The 14,314-nt window shown below is 43.3% G+C and overlaps 1 long non-coding RNA gene across 1 annotated transcript in view; it reads right to left on the bottom strand.

Annotated features, from left to right (window-relative positions):
* Positions 1-1,899: 1,899 nt before the first annotated feature.
* LOC120379809 overlaps positions 1,900-14,314 on the bottom strand; it is a 37,593-nt gene continuing 25,178 nt past the window's right edge. Inside the window, exon 5 of the long non-coding RNA XR_005587607.1 lies at positions 1,900-2,270. This is a non-coding gene — a long non-coding RNA (uncharacterized LOC120379809). The remainder of the gene's footprint in view (positions 2,271-14,314) is intronic.

The following is a 14,314-nucleotide window of genomic DNA, read 5'->3' as shown; positions in this document are numbered from 1 at the left end:
TTCCCCTGGTGTGGCCTTGTGCAAGTGAGTCAATGAATTGTAGCTCCCTTGCTGGACAATGGCTGTTGATAGCTGTTTGACACCGGCCCAGGCATTGGTTAGCTACCTTGTCCTTGTCTGTATCTAATATCTGGGCAATTCCATGACTCACAGCATATTTTACTGACAACTATAGAACAAAATCTCATAACTTCATATGCACTAATGATCCGATAAAACAATGGCTTTCAGCAGATCATAACCTTTCCCGATACCTCACATGGCATGCTGTATATGAAATATCACAATTATATCCAAATGATGAATATGGCGGTTACAAGGCACTCTCCTGGGGTGTAGAGTGTCACAATAACAGAATACATTTCAAAATGAAAAATCGTTTGAAATGGAACATTCCATTTTGACATTATCAAAATGCTTCATTTTGATTTTTTTTCAGAACAATGTTTTGAAAATTTACACCAGTTATGTTCCTGGCATAGACATAGAGTAGTTACATAACAACATAAATACTCTTGCTGGAAGACTGCAATTTAACTCTACTTTATCGCTTAGAATTCAGAACGATAACACACAAGAACCCCCAAACACAGAGAGAGACAAAGCAGGCTGCTTTTTAAGGCAGAGAGGCACAACTCAGCCCGCCATTTTCAAGGCTGGTTCTTTCCTGAATGAGTCTGATCACATGCTTTGCTACAGCACCCCCTAGCCTGCAAGCAGGTATAAGAACTCCTCTCCCTCCCCCTCACTCTTAAATTGATAGTTTGCAATTCCAACACAGTCCTCAATACACAACAACATGTTTTCCCACGAAAAGTTTTTATTTAGATGAAATGGCATTTTCCTATGGAAAAATGTTTCATCAGAATTTTTTTGCCAAGTTCTGTGAGTCAACACATATAGAAATGGCTTTTCCATAGTTTGATTCCCCAAACAAACCTCTCCTCCATGGAGTCATCTGTTATAAAGCACTGGTCAATGAAAACTTCAAACTAGCAAATCTTCAGCAACATCTGGAGATAGAATATGTTGATGTAAAAAACAAGTCTTGTAGATTTTTTGTCATGCAAGCTTGAGGCAACAAAAAGAATGTGCAGTCAGTCTCAGCCCTTAACACAAAAGCTTTTGAGGTGTCTTATTGTGTGTCTGTGCATTGAAAAGCCTAGAAAAAGCTCATAATAATGGGAAAGGTTAGATCTTCCAGCAGCCTATGAAATTGTTTGAGAGCAGTTTGGTGACAAGAAAAGAAGGCAGCTGGACTTGGTACTTTTGCCAAATGACACAGTATCAAGAATAATCTCTGCCAGGACTGCGGAAGTATACGAACCAACCATGACTCTAGTTCACAGCAGCTGTTTCTTTGCAATTCAGTTTGATGCATCTACTGATATGGCTTCCACTGCAAAGCACCTCCTGTATGTTGGAGGTGAAGCCAATGGCAAAGAGAAGAGTTCCGTTCTTCACAGGCTTTGCCAACCTCCATGGCTACAAAGGCTATTTCTCAAAGAGTAGATAGATTTGTGGAGTTGGCTTGAAACAGATTTCTGTTACCAATCTGCCTGAGGCATCAGGAGATCAGGCTGAGGCTGCAGCATCATTAGGCGAGGAGATGAAGGAGCACACCAAGTGACTAAATTATAATGCTTTATTAATAAAATAACAGCAGTGAGTGCTGGGTGCTCCCCACGTCACTCGGGGGAAGAAAGAAAGCGTTAGTGCCCATGCACTAACCCACTTTCATACTCACACATGCACAACACAAGGCTGGCCAAGCCTGGGTGTAACATAAGAAGAAGAGAGGAAGGACGGACGAGAGTTCTGTCCTGTGCACAGGCTGTAGAGGGTCTGCTGTTGATCTCCAACTTGCTTCAGCCCTCAGCAGGGTTTTAAACTCTGGGTTCTTCAGGGGTTTTTCATTCAGGGACCTCTGTCCCCCATGCTGTTTGTACCAGCTCCAACCAGCTTTCCGCGGCTTCCTCAACTTTCCCAAAACACACCAGCTTCAGGGACACGAGATTGTTGTTTTCCAACTCACTGACCTTCGCATCTCACCAGCTTGCAGCCCCTGCAGTTTTGTTCAGCTCAATTCTTTTTCTTTTTTCACGGCTGGTCAGGATTGAGATATGAGCTCCTGGCTTTTTGGCATTAGAGAGTCTGTTTGTGTGCATTGGCCTTGGGAGGCTGGAGTTAGCTTCTTATCTTCAGACCTAGCTGGAACATCGAGTTAACCTGTTCCTTTCTCCCTTCCTCCCTCTGTGGCCTCTCATAACCTGCAAAGGAACCTTTCACTCAACACTCAAACCTTCAACCCTTCCCACAATACACTCCACTACATATACAAGTGCAAGCAACATACAATGCTAAACTGCTTACCCCAGGGGACCCCATGGGGGGAAATTTTACTGTGACTGTGACGGGCTGATAATGGTTGTGCTGGAATAAGCATGAATGGAGCATGAGCAATAATCAAGAGGCACAGGGGGCTGGTTCAACAGAGAGATGGGTCCAAGCTGCAAAGTACAAAGCTGAACTTCCCCAAAGTTTAGCAGGAGGGTGGTTCAGATTTGGGTTTCCTGTTCTGGCTCGTCTCCAATGACATGTATTCACTCTTTTACGCCAATGGCTACCCAGGCTCATGGCAGTATGCAAAGGAAACCCTATCTACAAAGAAAATCCCAGCACAGTTACTGATGCTGCTGCAAAGATACTTAATGTGGTCAAAGCTCACACTGGGAGTTTACTTCGGGGGCAATATGTGATGAAACTGGTAGGAAGTGTCACAGTTTCAGGGTAACTGCCCCTGTGTTCCTCCTCCATGGTCCACCAAGGGCACCACCTTCAAGGTTTCTGGCTCTCAGCCATCACCTCTCTTGGATGGAGACCCATGTCTTTCTCCCTCCTGACCAGGGTTTTTCCAGGTGACACAATTCCCTGTCTACACTGTGATATTCCCAGCTAGCCAGACTGCCTAAACAGGCCAGCATCTGTGCTTTGCTTTCTCTACAAGGACTATGAACAGAGTAATTGCCAGAAGTTACAAGTTACCACACAGATCTTTCTAAGCAAGCACCTTTATTCTAAAGGTGAAAGCGATACAGAAAAAAAAACATATTAAAACCAATAACAGTTCCTATATGCATGCTAACAGCTTACCAGGGGTCACCCATCAGACTTATGGGGACCTAATAGGTCAAGTATTATCAATCCTGCCACAAAGATTGAGGACCCCCCTTTGGAGAGAAGGTCCTGTCCTTTTGCTGAATCCATAAGAAGGCCCGGAGTCACTTTAAACTCAGGCTATTTATTCAAAAGTTCTTTCTTTACTGGTGTCTGGAGAATCTCTTTTGAACTAGTATAAGTGACCCTTATCAGGAATGAGGCTACCTCCCTATGGGGGTTACAAGCTGGCTGATTTGCCTTAATCACCACACACTGGTTTTAGTTCCTGGAGGAGCTGTGGTAGCCCACCCCCATGGAGTAGAACACAATCATATATAAACCACTCATTTAAAACAATGGACCCAAAGGTGCTGCATGGGGTGGCAATATTTATTACAGGGAGCACCCCCGAGATCTGTCTATTTATCTATTTATTTGTGTCCTGCATATTTCTAAGCTGCCTCTCACTACAGCAGACATTCTTCTCCGTCACACAAAGTTAATTAGCTTTCATGAGGGAGCCTTGATCCATCTGAAAGAATTCCAAGCAGACAAGCAAATCTTCCTGTCCCTTCACTCAGGCGAGTTGCCCATGAGCTTGGATGGCAACTCATGGCCACTTTACTTATCTGATATTTGTGCTCAACTGACTGGGCTCAGTGAGTTTGTAAGGACAGAATTTCATTTATGAGACAATGCTGAAGCCATGCTAAAAAAACCTTTGCCCTATCTGTGACATTCTATACCTGGGGGAGCGTGCTATAACCCCCATATTCCTCATTTTCATAGAATCGTGATCTTACATATAAAGCATGCCTTGTAAGATATCAGGGGAAAGGTTATGGTCTGCTGAAAGACATTTCTCTATCCATATATGTGTATCATTAAGGCATATGAAGTTATGAGAATTGTGTTGTATGGTGGTCATTAAAACATGCTGTAAGTTGGGGAAATCAGTCAGATATTAACTCCCCAGAGACAACAGCAAGGAAAGTAACCAACACCTGGGCAGGGTATCAATCAACCCATCAACAACCACTGTTCAGCAAGGGAGCTACAATGCAATGACTCACCTGCATGAGGCCACACCAGGGGAATTGCTCAACCTTGCTGGGAGACTCAGCAATGCCCCAGACATGCCTGGACTTATGTTTTCCAAGTACATGGTCTGAGGGTATAAAACAGACAGAGTAGACACATACTAGGCCTTTTCTCCTCCTACCACCGATGCTGCAAGCAACTAAGACACTGAGAAGACAAGACTCCAGCAGAGGAGATTGGCTTAGGTTTAAGGAACAAACATATATATTAAGAACTGCAATATCCAACGGGGTGAGAAACTGCTTAATCTAGATGTTGCCCAGTCTAATAGGATTGAGAGTTTAGACTGCGTGCTTATATTTTATTTTATTTTGGTAACTAATTCTGACTTTTTGCCTATCACTTCATATCACTTAAAATCTATCTTTTGTAATCAGTACAGTTGTTTAACTGTTAATCTTTACCAGTGAGTTTGTATAAAGTGTGTGGCAAATTTCAGGTTTTGCAAAGGCTGGTGTATAACCACTTTCCATTGATGAATTTGCACTGCCCATTTTGAGCAGTGCAAGACGGTATATTCCTGAGGTACAAGGCTGGGAGCTGGGGGAGATTTGTCTGGTACCTTTCTCTGTGTGATTCATGAGTGACTCTGGCAGCATTCATGCAATCTAGCAGGGTGTGGGGCTCCACATACGGTTGTGCTGAGTGATAGCACCTGAGGGGCTTTCTGCTGGTCACTAGCAAGGCACCTGAGAGACAGCCCAGGCTGGAGAGAGTTAAGGGGGCACAGTGGTCCCACAGTCTCAGGCTGCACTCCAGGGATCCTGTCACACTATCTAAGAAAGAGAACTGTGTGTAACAGGATCCCTGGGGTGCAGCCTGGGACTGTGGGACCGCTGTGCCCCTTTAACTCTCCAGCCTGGGCTGTCTCTCACAATGGCCTTGAGCAAGTGAGTCATTCCATTGTTGCGTAGCTCCCTTGCTGGATAATGGCTGTTGATGGTTGTTTGACACCTGCCCAGGCATTGGTTATCCCCCTGGTTATTGTCTTTGGGGAGCAGTATCTGGGTGCTTCCCAAACCCACAGCATGTTTTAGTGACGAACATACAACACAATTCTCATAACTTCATATGCATTAATGATATATATATATTTAGATGGAACAGTCAGTTTCAGCAGATCATAACCTTTGCCGATACCTCACAAGGCATGCTGTATATGCAATATCACAATTATATATAGATGAGGAATATGGGGGTTACAGGGTGCTCCCCCAAGGTAAAGTGTCACATTATGGTTTAAACTTTATATCCCTGCTCTCACCCTGGTTCCTGATGTACAGCGGCTGGAGCACTGTTCACACTCCTGGCTGGCTGGGCATGCTAGAAACATGCCACAAAGGGGCTCTAGACAGGAGGGAGAACATCATTTGTTAACTAGGCTTCGTCTACACTGCACTTTCGTTGGTAAAACTTTTGTAGTTTGGAGTGTGAACCCCCCCCCTCCCAAATGACAAAAGTTTTACCAACCAAAAGCGCTGGTGTGGACAGAGCTTTGTTGGCGAAGAGCTCTCCTGCCAACAAAGCTACCGCCTCTTATTGGGGGTGGATTTATTTTGTCAGCAGGAGAGCTCTCTCCCGCCAACAAAGTGTGGCTACACTGTGCACCTTTTAATGGCACAGCTGTAGCGGCACAGCCATGTTGCTAAAAGATGCATAGTATAGACATGGCCTTAGACTTTAAACTTTCCATGAGCCCAAAGCCAAAGCCACTGAACTCCACGGAAGTGCCAATCTAGAGCCAGACCTGAATTTTGTGTCTTCCTGATCCAAGCACCCTAAAGTTAGGATCTAGACTTTGCCACTTGTGCCCAACTCTGTCTGAAAGTAAGTTCTTCACCCCACTTAAGTGTCATGCCAAGGCACGGATGTCACAGGAGTTCAGATCTGTCACATCTGTACCAGCAATTTTGCATTTCAGCCTTGCAAGAATCCAATTTAGAGTACTTATGAGAACCAAGGCCCTTAACCATCTGAGGCTGGGTGCATGGGAGGATGGGAGATAAAGAATGATTCATCTTAGAATCCAAAAATAAATGGTCTCGGCAGCAGTCGCAGCGTCTCCTCAGTGCTGCCTAGTCCGTATCCCAGAAGGACCACATGGACTGTGTAATCAGGCTCAGCTGGTAATCAGCAAAAGTCCAAACTAGCATAAAGACTAAATTATCCCTTAGTCCTTCCAGCTCAGGGGAAAGGATATTGATAGGGGGGAGACAGCAGCTGCTAGCAGCAGTGGATTCACAGGGCAGCATTACAGCACCTACACCAGCACAAACACTATTGTTATTTAAATAGCCAGAGACTGGTGTGTGAGGTGCCAGATTCTGCTCTCAGTTACAAATTCAGAGTTACTTGCCTGGCTTTACTCTGGGTTTACACCATCAGAGCTAAGAGCATAATTTTTTTTTTAAGGTCAGAGATATTTTACAAAACAATACATTTGGGCTTTTTTTTCCTTTGCCTTCTGCTTTCTGAGCCCTTAAAGTGCACTTAGGTCATGTTTTCAACTTTTCTCTGAAACCACAAGGGCTAGAATCATCATTTTTAAAAATGGAAAGCTGAGATTCTCACAAATCACATGACTCCAGGAGCTGGGGCTTTAAGAAAAACAGAGACTATCGAGACTCATGATAAAATTGCAAGAGTTAGCCACACTGAATATTTTTTGTTAGCATGACCTATTATAACTCTGGATAGTCTTATCCATAGAAACTTCCAGGGATGTTTTTAGTCTAAATTCATTAATGTTTGTAAAGTGCTTTGAGATGGAGAAGGACAAAGTATTATTATATCTACACTGCACAGAACAACAACAGAGGAATGGCAGGTGAAAATAACTTTAAACCTGGCCAAAGAGCATCTTAGGGCTGTATCCTCACTACCTTGGACTGTGATCTTTTTAGGTATTATGTAAGTTAAGCAGATGTGGTGTCGACCATTATTTGAATGGGAGACTTCTATGAAAATGCAAGTGCTGAATGAAATAGTATTGGTAACTCAGCAGGGGGTGCTCTTCCCTTGAAGATCTTACTGATCCTAATGCTCCAGCATAACACAAGGGTCCATTCACATACTGGTCAAGACTTTCACAAGTAGGTGCCTAAAATTAGGCCCCTAAGTCTCTATTTGAGCATGTGAGTCTGATTTCCAAAGGTGTTGAGCACCCATTGGCCCCCATTAAATTCTTCCTGACTTATTAACAGGGGCTTTTTTTTTTTTAATGTTAATTATTTTGGCTGGGGTCTAGTAGTTCAGCAGAGTATTTGTTTGTATTCAGATTATTGTGCATTATCGCCATCTAGTGACAAGCAGAAGCAGCTCCATAGGAAAGGCTCCCTTTTCCCTCTGCCAAGCACACTGCACCTCCAAGGCTTTGCTCTCGGCAAGCTTGTCTGCAGTTTGTGCAATTTTCTCCTTTGTCCACCAGATAGAGACCAATAGGTAAAGAAAAGAACAGTTTCCAGGAGCAAGAGCTGGGTGTGCTGTGTAGGTTTGTTTTGTTTAGCAAAGGGCACAGTTAGCAAGGACTTGGTCAAAGTATGAAAGATTCTGTAGGCACAGTGAAAACTGATGGGTCCCTGTTTGTACATTGTCCCATAACAACAGGCGATTCAGTAAAAGGAATGACCAGGAAATTCAGAACAGGATATTTTCCCTCACAGTTAGAACCAGCATCTGAAGAAAAATATGTCAGTGGACAGGGACCTACCTATCTTTCTTCCCCAATGCTTTAGCTGTACTTCCTTCTCTCTGTCCCTCGCCCCTACACACACAAGAAGGGTACCTGTTTTCTACATGCCAAACAAACAATGTATGTCATCATCAAAGTGATGGGTTTTCTACTGCAGAGGGAGAAGTTTCATATCTGAGCCACATTTTTCTAAAGTTTGGAGGCAAGAGTGCTGGAACAATTGGTATGGGGGGGTGCTGAGAGCCACTGAACCAAACTGTAAACCCTGTATATAATGGAAACCACTTCAAACCAGGGGGTGCGGCAACACCCCTAGTTCCAGCACCTATGTTTGGAGGTATCTGGATCCAGGGTTTTGTTCTGGCCCATCTCTTTTTCTCAGATGGCTGGTTAAATACTATGTTATGGCAGGTGTCAAGAGCGGGCAGGAGCAGCCAGAGCCATTTTGTCAGCCATTTTGTCCCCACCCTGAGCAGCTGAGCAAAAAACAAAACAAAAACCCTCTGCCGGTCAATCAGCAGAGTGTGTGCATCCATGCAAAAGCCAAGTAGCCCAATGGTAGAGTGCCTCCTGGAAGTTTGTGCCCAGGGCAACTGCCATGCTCACCTGCCCCTAGATCCAGCTCTACCAGGTCACACTATTACACATAGTCTTCTAACAACTTGGTCTTGGAAGGAATGTTTGTGTTGTTAGTTTTTGGTTATAAAAGGTTCTGTATAGAGGGAGCTGTGTGGGCATCAGGAGAGTCTTCTCTCATGTTGGTTGCTCATGAGTGTCAATACCTGAGACTTCCTGGGAAGTGGGCACTGGTGTTGGACTGGGATTCCTGGAAGAAGGGATTTCCCTGCATGTTGTTTGTGACCACCTCTGTCCCAGGACTGGTGTATGTATGTAAATAAAGCAAGTAGCGCATGGAATTAGGGTGACCAGATGTCCCGATTTTATAGGGACAGTCCCGATTTTGGGATCTTTTTCTTATATAGGCGCCTATTACCCCCCACCCCGTCTCGATTTTTCACATTTGCTGTCTGGTCAGCCTATATGGAATATACCCAGACACTGTGTCACTGGTATCTCCTGCACTAGGAAGCCAACCTGCAAGGCCCCCTATGTTTGCTACCACCTGGCTTTGATATGACACTGGTGTGAGTAAAGGACAATGGCATCAGGAGCAACAACATAAAAAAATGATATGCCCTTGAAAAAAGCAGTGAGCTCTGTGGTGCCTTTATCCACGTAACTGTTATGCCTTTACTCTTTGTGTACTGCACCTTTATATCCTTAAGTACTATGTTGTCTGCAGAGACAGGCAGCCATTTTGTGATAAATCCTGTGCAGACTGTCAAAGGAAATACACACAGTCTCTCTCGTGGAGACTTTACTCTTCTTTTTAGTTTTGTGGGTCTCCAAATCTAAACTAAAGGAAATTCAGACTGGAAGTATCTGTAGCTTTTTGTGTCTGGAAAAATATAACAAGTTTGATTTGGTATTATTTGTGGTCTCATTGTTTATAATTTATGAGAATTTGGGTTGCTTTTGAGTGTTTGTGAAAATGTGCATGCACCTTTAAAGCACCACAGACGCAGGGGCGGCTCTAGGAATTTGGCCGCCCCAAGTACGGCGACATGCCGCAGGGGGCGCGCTACCGGTCCCGCGGCTCCGGGGGATCTCTTGCAGACGTGCCTGCGGAGGGTGTGCTGGGAGGGCGGCAGGCGGCTCTGGTGGACCTTCCGCAGTCATGCCTGCGGGAGGTCCACCCGAGCCGCGGGACCAGCGAACCCTCCGCATTCATGCCTGCGAGACGTCCGCTGGTCCCGTGGCTCCGGTGGGCCTCCCGCAGGCATGACTGCGGAAGGTCCGCCGGAGCTGCCTGCCACCCTGCCGGCAAAATGCCGCCCCAAGCGTGCGCTTGGCGCGCTGGGGTCTGGAGCCGGCCCTGCACAGACGTGCACCAATGATTATTCATACCAGGAAGTGCATTATTTGTGATTCCCTGTTCATTTTCTACCATTTACTTAGATTATGAGCTCACTGGGGGAGGGACTGTCTTTTTGTCCTGTGTTTGTACAGCTCCTGGCAAAACGGGGTCCTGGGCAATATAAATATAATATTTTTAAAGTTTCAGTCATCTATTCAAGCAGCAGAAACAATACCACATGACTTAAAGAGACCAATCACACACTACAAATATACAGTAGACTAGCCTTCTCTGTCTGATCATGGCTCCCTCTAGTGGCTGACCCCAGCAGCGATAACAGCTTTCTAATTACTCAGTTTGGCTAGCTGCTTTAGAGGCTTACACTTTTGGTGTTGAAGGTCCTGAGCTGGATTTCCACTGGTGCCCTTGGTGTCTGTAAGAGGATGCAGCCATAATTTGTTACAAAATGGCACCCCAGATCGGACTTGATTCATTACAAATAGCTAGTAGTACTTAGGAAGGCCGCATCCTTAGACATTCCTCTATCCTGGGGCTGTGACACTTTCCCCCTTCTTGTTTTAATGTGCATCTCATCACCATTGTAGCATGCATTTTGCTTAATGTCATAATACATATTTGAGTTCAATATCAGGAAAAGCTGTGCTTAGATACGTCTAGGCAAGCTGTGTATGTGACATGTGACCATCACAATGCGCATGTGTAACTTAACATATAAGGGGGAGGGGTTTAAGAGCATCTCAGTGTGGAAAGATGACAGACATGGGACAGAGAGGAAGGTTCATCTGCCATAGATACTGTAACTAGGGGTGCTGGGGGTGCTGCCATACCCGCTGGCTTGAAGAAGTAACAACAACCCAAATACATGGTTTCTGCCTGCAGCACCCCCACTATAAAGATTGTTCCAGCACCACTTCATCTGCCCGCAACTGCTACGCCTCACCAGACCACCCATCAGGGAGTGAGATTGCTTATTTTACATGCTGTACTGTAGCCTAGGTTCATTCATTTGGGTTTTATTGTGGTTTTCAATAAATGGTTAAAATCCACCTGGTCTCTTGAACATAATTGAATTGTTCAAGGGGAAAGGGCAGTTTGTGCCACCATTAACTATTGGATAAATATTTCTGAACATTGCATGAGTCAGGATCAGTTCATGAATCAGTTGCTAATTTAAAAAAGGGTGACTTCACGAGTATTCATTGAAATAAATAATTTTGACCAACTCTAGCTGGTATATTCTTGAAGGACTTTCAGAAGCTGATCCCTGATCCAGCAAAGCACTTAAACATGTGCTTAACATTCAGTACATGAACAGTCCAATGGGACTCTTAAGTTAAGCATATATTTAAGCATTTTGACGGATTGGGGCCTTATAAGCCAATACCTATGAGAAGGTCAATGCCCTACAAAGTGTTTGTATCTGCTGCAAAACAGGCTGGAGAAAGGCAAGGTACTGCTTCCTGATTTTTTTCTTATAATATTAAACTCTCCACCTGTGCTCACTCATATTCTGGCAGCCCAAGTCAGGGTTCTGTCATTGGATAGCCATAGAGGAGCAGTTGGTCACTGATACAAAGGCAGAAAATAGCATTTGGTATAGAAGGGTCCACTTAAGGGAAGTCCCTCAGAACATCAGAGTGCTAAGACTTCCCGACCACTGACCTTTCTTTTCACTGAGATCTGAGTTAATTCAGTTTCCACCACTAACTTCCCCAAGGAACATAGATTTTCAGGAACAGATTATTCAAAAGTGGTCTCCCCGCCACAATTTGACAGTACAAATAATTGCAAGGATAGTTTTGCACCTGCAATTATTTGCAGGCACAATTTAGGTTATTTTGACTCTGATCAGAGGTGAACCTTAACTGGGCTTCCCTTTTTCTAACAATTTTGCAAACAAAAATAATTACAAGTGCAATTGCTCAGGTACATATAATTGTAGATGCGGTTTGAGTCTTGATTCAACAAAACACTTAATGCATGTGCTTAAGACCCATTGACGTCAATGGGGCTTAAGGTACAGCATTAAAGTTAAACATGTGCTTAAGTGCTTTGCTGAATTAGGGCCCAAGTCCTTTTGTTGTTTAAAGTGCCTGATTTGCGGACACAATCTGGTACTTATATAACCTAAACTGTGCCTGAAAATAACTGAGAGTCAAAAAGAGAGGTCAATGTGTTTAAAAACCTAGCCCCTAGATGCCCAAGTATACTATTACACCTATAAATCAGCCACTTAGACACAGGAACTATTTAAATGCATCTGAAAAATTGAACTCACCATTGTTTGTGCTCATATAAGTCCACAAGTATTTACTAATGTAATATAAAAAGACCAACAGATCACTTCAGAGCAAACCAGGCACTGAATATAGGTTATTCAAAATGTCCTAGATATTACAGATAATAGAAAAACTGCATAATTCCCCTGGAATCTTTCCTCCTATATTAGACCAAAATGGAAAAGAAAGCAAAAAACAGACATAGGGAGAATGGGATTCAATTATGTTTAGCAAAACAAAATGATCTATTTCTCCTCCCACTAATAATAAGAACTCAGTACAAACTGGTTCCCTAGCATCTACATATTCCAGCTCATCTGAGATCCTTAACCCACCTTCTTATTTGAGCCCATTAGCAAGAATTTTTAAGGAATCTGTAAACTCAGGGGTTGTACCGTACGACTGGAGAATTGCTAACATAGTTCCTATTTTTAAGAAAGGGAAAAAACGTGATCCGAGTAACTATAGGCCTGTTAGTTTGACATCTGTAGTATGCAAGGTCTTGGAAAAAAAATTTGAAGGAAAAAGTAGTTAAGGACATTGAGGTCAATGGTAATTAGGACAAAATACAACATGGTTTTACAAAAGGTAGATCATGCCAAACCAACCTGATCTCCTTCTTTGAGAAGGTAACAGATTTTTTAGACAAAGAAAATGCAGTGGATCTAATTTACCTTGATTTCAGTAAGGCATTTGATACGGTTCCCCATGACGAATTATTAGCTAAATTGGAAAAGATGGGGATCGATATGAAAATTGAAAGGTGGATAAGGAACTAGTTAAAGGGGAGACTACAATGGGTCATACTGAAAGGTGAACTGTCAGGCTGGAAGGAGGTTACTAGCGGAGTTCCTCAGGGATTGGTTTTGGGACCAATCTTATTTAATCTTTTTATTACTGACCTTGGCCCAAAAAGTGGGAATGTGCTATAAAGTTTGTGGATGACACAAAGCTGAGAGATATTGCTAATACAGAGAAGGACCGGGATATCATACAGGAAGATCTGGATGACCTTGTAAACTGGAGTAATAGTAATAGGATGAAATTTAATAGTGAAAAGTGCAAGGTTATGCATTTAGGGATTAATAACAAGAATTTTGGTTATAAATTGGGAACACGTCAGTTGGAAGTAACAGAGGAGGAGAAGGACCTCGGAGTATTGGTTGATCACAGGATGACTATGAGCCGCCAATGTGATATGGGAAGTGCCTAGAGGTAGGCAGAAAAAAAAAGAGTAATATAGTAGTATAGTATTAAAATATAGTATGCTATTAAAAGTCAATTTATTAACTTTTTTATTAACTTCTTTAACTGTAATGTGAAATGTCTCTCAAGCAAACTCATAGACTCATGTATCAGATTATAGACTAACAGATGTTTTGCAGCATGAAGTGGAAATTTCCATCTGTAGTTGGCAAGCCATTCGTCAAAAGGGACCATTATGATTATCTAGTCCAGGGGTCTCAAACATGCGGCTCCGCATGCAGCCTGTGGAGCTCTTCCCTGCAGCCCGCCAAGCTGCCTCCCTTCGAAGCATTTTCAGTTGCTCTTGATGAGAGTACAGATGTATCAGATACCGCACAGGGTGCAGTGTTCAGTGTGGATTGCAATTTGAATATAACTGAAGAATTGCTAGACTTAATGCCACTGAAGGGTACCACAACGGGATGACACATATTTCAAGGACTGGAAAAGTGCACTGAAAAAGCTGCGCTGCCATGGAACAAACTCGTATCTTTGGCTACGGACAGTGTGCCATCAATGTGCTCTGAAAACGTTGTTGTGGTTGGATTATTGAAGACCAAACTGGACAGCCTCAATATACCAGGAATTAGCTTCACCAGTATACATTGTATTTTGCACCAAGAAGCCCTGTGTAATAAAATCTACAAATGAAGGAAGTTATAGATGTAGTTGTTAAAACTGTTAATTTTATACGTGCACAAGGGCTGAATCACAGACAGTTCACTTCTTTTCTAGCAAGTATGGACAGCGAATATGAGGAACTTCTGAGCTGAGTCGTGGAAATATTTTGAAACTTTTTTTGCACTTAGAGAGGAGATTGATTCCTTCATAAAAATGAAAAACAAGGAAAACAAGAAAAACAGGGTAGAAAACAGGTGATAACACAGATGTATGACAGTG

The sequence above is a fragment of the Mauremys reevesii genome, linkage group 1 (genome assembly GCF_016161935.1).
Source record: "Mauremys reevesii isolate NIE-2019 linkage group 1, ASM1616193v1, whole genome shotgun sequence".
Taxonomy (NCBI): Eukaryota; Metazoa; Chordata; order Testudines; family Geoemydidae; genus Mauremys; species Mauremys reevesii.
The sequence above is the reverse complement of the archived record's forward strand: the minus strand, read 5'-3'. Positions and strand labels throughout refer to the sequence as shown.